At 34.2% G+C, this 6,000-nt stretch overlaps 1 protein-coding gene across 4 annotated transcripts in view; it reads right to left on the minus strand.

Moving 5' to 3' along the window:
- gcgra (glucagon receptor a) overlaps positions 1 to 5,780 on the minus strand; it is a 98,780-nt gene extending 93,000 nt beyond the window's left edge. For 3 of the 4 annotated variants that reach the window (XM_057860642.1, XM_057860641.1, XM_057860639.1), the window contains exon 1: positions 5,505 to 5,779. The gene's annotated coding sequence lies outside the window, so the exon portion shown is untranslated. Of the gene's footprint in view, positions 1 to 5,504 lie in introns of all 4 variants that reach the window. The other variant, XM_057860644.1, reaches the window with a different exon arrangement.
- Between the last annotated feature and the right edge of the window lie 220 nt (positions 5,781 to 6,000).

The following is a 6,000-nucleotide window of genomic DNA, read 5'->3' on the forward strand; positions in this document are numbered from 1 at the left end:
ACTTATGTGTTGGGAGGGTTGGGAGGTGTTTTTCTAATGTTCCTTTGGCGGTTGAAACTAAGGAACAACTGAGAAACGCAATTCATCAGGCAAACATGTCATTGGTAGTGTCACCTGCCAAATCTATCTCACTTTCACGTAATAGAGGACTGCAATGGAAATAGCTGATCGGAGGTAAAATGACACTTAAAGAGCTCCTGTGTTTATTTCATATGCATGGTGGCGCTCATACAATGACATGCTCTGAATGCGTTTGCTGATGGCCACTCAAGAAAACATGCACACAAGCATCACTCATTCATGAAGCGCACGGAAAGGCGTAGTACTAACGCATCTCTTTGCATCTTCAATAGTTGCGTCAAATATATTTGCATGCTTTATGGGTCTGATGAGATGAAAGTGCCCGTGTTGTTCTTGTACACTTTGTGATGCCGTTCAATTAGCAGTCAAAACGCTACCGGACTATTAAAACGGCAATTACAGGCAATGTGAATTTAACGCCGTGTGTCCTCAATTGAGGTCTTCTGAGAGTTTTAAAGAAAGATTAATAAGGTACAGCATTTAATCTAGTTTGGAAAACAACTGAAAATTAAAGGTTTTAGAATGTACTAATAATCACTTAACCCTTTGATGCACAAATAATTATTTTTTTTCTTAAATGTTATTACGTTCATATATTTTGTGGCCCCCGTTTGAGATCGAACTTTATTATTAGTGTTACTTGAATGTATTTTTCGATGGGTAATGAAAAAATAACCGAATAATTTGAAATAAAATGAATCAATTAATTGAGGGATCCATTTTTGAAAAATAAAAAAAAAAACAATTATTTAAAATGTAATAAACAAAAAAGAAGAAAAAAAAACACAAATAAATAGGCCAAAAGCAAAAAAATTAGGGCTGTCAAAATTATCGCGTTAACGGGCGTTAATTAATTTTTTAAATTAATCACGTTAAAATATTTGACGCAATTAACGCAGATGACCCGCTCAGACAGATTTAAATGACAGTACGGTGAAACGCTCACTTGTTGTGTTTTATGGAGTTTTGCCGCCCTCTGCTGGCGCTTGGGTGCGACTGATTTTATAGGCTTCAGCACCCATGAGCATTGTGTAAGTAATTATTGACATCAACAATGGCGGGCTACTAGTTTATTTTTTGATTGAAAATTTTACAAATGTTATTAAAACGAAAACATTAGAGGGGTTTTAATATAACATTTCAATAACTTGTACTAACATTTTTCTTTTAAGAACTACAAGTCTTTCTATCCATGGATCGCTTTAACAGAATGTTAATAATGTTAATGCCAACTTGTTGATTTATTGTTATAATAAACAAATACAGTCCTTATGTACCGTATGTTGAATGTATATATCCATCTTGTGTCTTATCTTTCCATTCCAACAATAATTTAAAGAAAAATATGGCATATTTTATAGATGGTTTGAATTGCGATTAATTGCGATTAATTACGATTAATTAATTTTCAAGCTGTAATTAACTCGATTAAAAATTTTAATCGTTTGAGAGCCCTAGTTCATATATTTTTCGGCCCCCATTTGAGATAGGACTTTATTATTAGTGTTACTTGAATGTATTTTTCGATGGGTAATGAAAAAATAACCGAATAATTTTAAATAAAATGAATCAATTAATTGAAGGATCAATTTTGGATTTTTTTTTTTTTTTAAATGTAATAAACAAAAAAGAAGAAAAAAACCCCAACACAAATAAAAAGGCCAAAAGCAAAAAAATATATAAATAATTCTGAATTTAAATTAAATTAATTTAAAAAATTAAATCTTCAAAAAATGTAATTTGAAAAATTGTAAAGAATTGAAAAAAAAACAACAAAAAGACATAAATTCAAGTGTGCACGTGTGTAATTTTATTCTGGAAATTTTCTTTTATTTTTTTGTTTTGTTTTGTTCTATGAATATTTTGTGACCACACAAAACTTAAATCTTTGGCTGCCATTGACGCCAATATGACGCTGGAAGCTGGAATGGATTGGACATCAATTACCGTCAATGTTTGTTTTCAATATCAATTACATTCTTTCACTAACTACCACAACACATACTCTGTGACCTGGGCTTGTAGTGTGTGAGTTAAGCTAATGATACATTTTGAATAGCTGTCCAGTAGTGACCATTGTTACCGAAAGGGTTACTGGTGCTTTAACTTATTCACTGAGATTGAAGGTGATAGACGTCCAATCCATTTGACATGATCATTCAATGCTTAACCTTCCAATTCAAACACGGTTGCCACTGATTAGTGTATATTTAACCGTCTTATTCCATCTGCTACTGCTGCAAACCTCATTTATAAACCTCAAATATTTATTTAAAGTTGGTGCACATCTGTTTGTCAGAGATGTAGTATTAAACGTGCTCTCTAATCCAATAATGTGTCTGACAAATGATTAATGCACTGAATGGACAAGAAATGGGCTGAACACGACACCGCAGTTTGTTCACGCTCTGGCTTCATCTGATTTAAAGCAGCAGTTGTTCCCAAACTTGGGGTCAGAGCCTGGGGTGATTTTATTGGGACGAGACTATAAATGACATTCCTTGTCAACAGTTAAAGCGATAACATGACATGCTCGTCAATGTGCCACAGCCTTAGGAGCAATCTTATTTCAGACAATGTCATATAATCAATCAAGCTTTAGAAAATAAAAGCCCAAAATCTCAAGAACCGAAGGTGAAAATTCCTTGCTTTCACTCACTTGTGTTCTTCCTTGCATCAATCAAGTTTGAATCGTTGAATGTATACTGCAAAAAAAAAAAAGGCAATCGTACTTTTCACTGTAATATTTACGTATCTTGATCTTAGAACTGATATTGCATTAATTAGTACTAAGCTGTAGCAGAGAGTGATTAGTGACACTAACTCCAAATAGAGTCAAGTCAAGCACCCGTCTCGAAACGTCAAGCCTGCTGATTAAGGTTTTTTTTTCTTCTTTCATTTTGAAAAACATTTATATGTTTTTTGAATGAACTAACATAAAAAATCCCCAATGCTTTTTCAAAGGGCATCATTTATCAATGTCTGCCATTGATGGCCAATTCATTTTAACTGGAAGAGGCTGGAAGTGGTCATGCAAACTCCCAGTTCAAATGGATTGAATGTCTTGCACCATCAATGGTAATCAAATTCAATAGTAATCAAATATGCAGACATATATATTTATAGTGTTTATGGCGGAAAACACAGACAAGGCTGAAAAAGCAGTTTCTGCTTTTGCACCCCTCTTTAAAATAAACTGCTGTATTTAAGCAAAGAGAAGTTGTGTTTGATAGATCAATATTTATATATGCTGCCATAGCAGTTTCATGGCGCATTAAGCCCCCAAACTATTTTTAATTTGTCCGTTTTACCCTGGAGACCCCTGTTTACAGACACAGCGCAAATGCTTTTGTTTCAACCCAGCCATAAAAAGAAGGCAATTAATTATGTTTATTATTCAAAATGTCTCTCATTTTTAGCTTAGAATCATTAATTGATGTCTAATTTTGTTAAAAAAAAAAAAAAAAAAACGACTTTCAAAAATGATTCACTCGCATATTTTAATCTTATGTCACAATGAAAAAATAGTGTCTGTGAATAGGTCACAGGTATCTACCTCATAACTATCGCTTGATTTTATTTTTTTTAGTTACTGTCGTATTTTCCCTGATATTTTAGATGATAATCGATCCAAACAAAGAAAAAAAAAAGTTTAAAAATATTTGAAAAAGTAAATCTCGACCACTCCTTAATGTCTATGATTTCTGCATTGCGACCCTTGTTATATTACCGTGTTTCACCCATAAAAAAAACCCCAAAGTACGGCTGTGGCCATTCACAGCTGTGTCTTGACACCCGGTGAGACATGCGAGTTTTTGGATCGAAACAAGGTAAGTACGCGATAATATCTTGTTAAAATTATGGTATCTTTAATTATGCTAGCTCGTGCTCTCACCTCGAGTTAGGGTTTAGAGGTTTAACATTTTTTCTTTTAAATGCCTTCCTGTTCAAAAATTTTCTCCCCCAGAAAATTGAGAATTTAAGCTTTCCAACGATGTATCACACATGCATATTGAACAATTTTGAAATTTGGCCAAATTGGGGGTCTCAGAGCGGAACGCCAAGTCACCTGAGTGTTTTCCACCATGTACAGTACACAAATACAATTGAAAATAATCAAATGAAAAACAGTAAGTACAGCTGTATCTATGTGTGTGCACGTATCTATCTATCTATCTATCTATCTATCTATCTATCTATCTATCTATCTATCTATCTATCTATCTATCTATCTATCTATCTATCTATCTATCTATCTATCTATCTATCTATCTATCTATCTATCTATCTATCTATCTATCTATCTATCTATCTATCTATCTATCTATCTATCTATCTATCTATCTATCTATCAATCAAACTGAATGGACACGTGTAGAATTATATACTTAGAAAAAAAAAGGTGAAATAACTAAAAACATGTATAATATTGTAGTATCTTCAAAGTAGCCACCCTTTGCTCAGATTACTTTTTTGCCCACTCTTGCCATTCTCTTGATGAGCTTCAGGAGGGAGTCACCTTAAATGGTTTTTGACTTCACAGGTATGCCTTTCAGGGTTGAATAGTGGGATTTAATGCTTTATCAATACGTTTGGAACCTTCAAATGTGTTGCATTGAATGAGGTGTGTCCAAACGTTTGGTCTGTACTGTATGTATATAATTTTCAAACGGGAGTGCAAAAATTTGAAAATAAATCACGCTACTATACGTTGAGCATACTTTTGCACACTATACGGTACATACTCATATACTGTATATTTTGTATAACATTCATTGGGTTTTGCAGGTGTCTGACAAAAATAAACTGCAAAGTTCCAATTTTTCGATCATTGGGGAAAGAGCATGTACATGACATCATATTCTTTTATTTGTATCAAAATACCACAATCACAACAAATATCTGTATGAAAATCACTTCTCAAACAGTAAGTGGCGGAATAAAATCCAGGAAATCACTTGGAATGGTGCAACTAAATTTCTAAATAAGGTTTGGAAAATGTTCATGTATAAACTGTACTTTTTAACAGGAACTTTAAAATGCGTTTTGTAAAAGGCTTTTTTTTTTTTTTTTTTAATTTTTTTTTTTTTTTTTTTAAATTTGTATTTTCTTGTTTGTCACGTTTAGTTTGCTGATGAAGCAACCTTATTGATTTAAAAAACACTGAGTTAAGCACTTGAATTTTTTTTTTTTTTTCAAAGATCTATGCAGCTGTATTTATAGCCAATTTAGCAAAAACATTCTTTTTTCGACAGCTATATGCTGTATATATATTATGTATGTGTATATGTTCTATGTTTCTGTTCTGGCAGGCTGCAAAACATAGATAGAACCCGGTTCGGATAACGATGCAGTTGAGCGGCAATGAAGTAACGCTCGCATAAACGTCACGTTGCAAGTTGGAAGGAACAAAAAGTATTTACCGGTGCTGGAAGGTTCGGCTGCTTAGGTCCGCGTCAGTCCGGTTCATCTTGAGGGCATGAAAAGACGAAAGTGGCTGGTGCTTTTTAAATCCCAAACTTCTCTCGCTCTCTCTCTCTCCTTCTTAAGAATCAATTACCTTCGTGCCAAGTGAAAAATGTCATTTTAAATGTCTACTTAAAAGAGAGTGAGGGGAAAACATGATAATTGGAGGGGTTGTGCTTCTGTGGTTGATGTCATGTCACAGTGGAGGCTTGCTTCAACCCTGCACGCGCTCCTTGTAGTCTTGTGACGTCACAGGCAGGAGGGCGAGTGGGGAGGGGTGCTATTTACCTAGTGCGTGTGCGCGTGTGTGTATGTGTGTCAGATCGCTAATCGCCTGCTAATTGTGTAATATGTTCTCATGTTCTCTCACTGGTCGTATTATTAGGTACACCTGCTTGATCTTGTGCGCCCTCTGCTGTTAACTCATTGACTGCTATAGACCCTACTCACCTA

Source organism: Corythoichthys intestinalis, chromosome 16 (genome assembly GCF_030265065.1).
Source record: "Corythoichthys intestinalis isolate RoL2023-P3 chromosome 16, ASM3026506v1, whole genome shotgun sequence".
NCBI lineage: Eukaryota > Metazoa > Chordata > Actinopteri > Syngnathiformes > Syngnathidae > Corythoichthys > Corythoichthys intestinalis.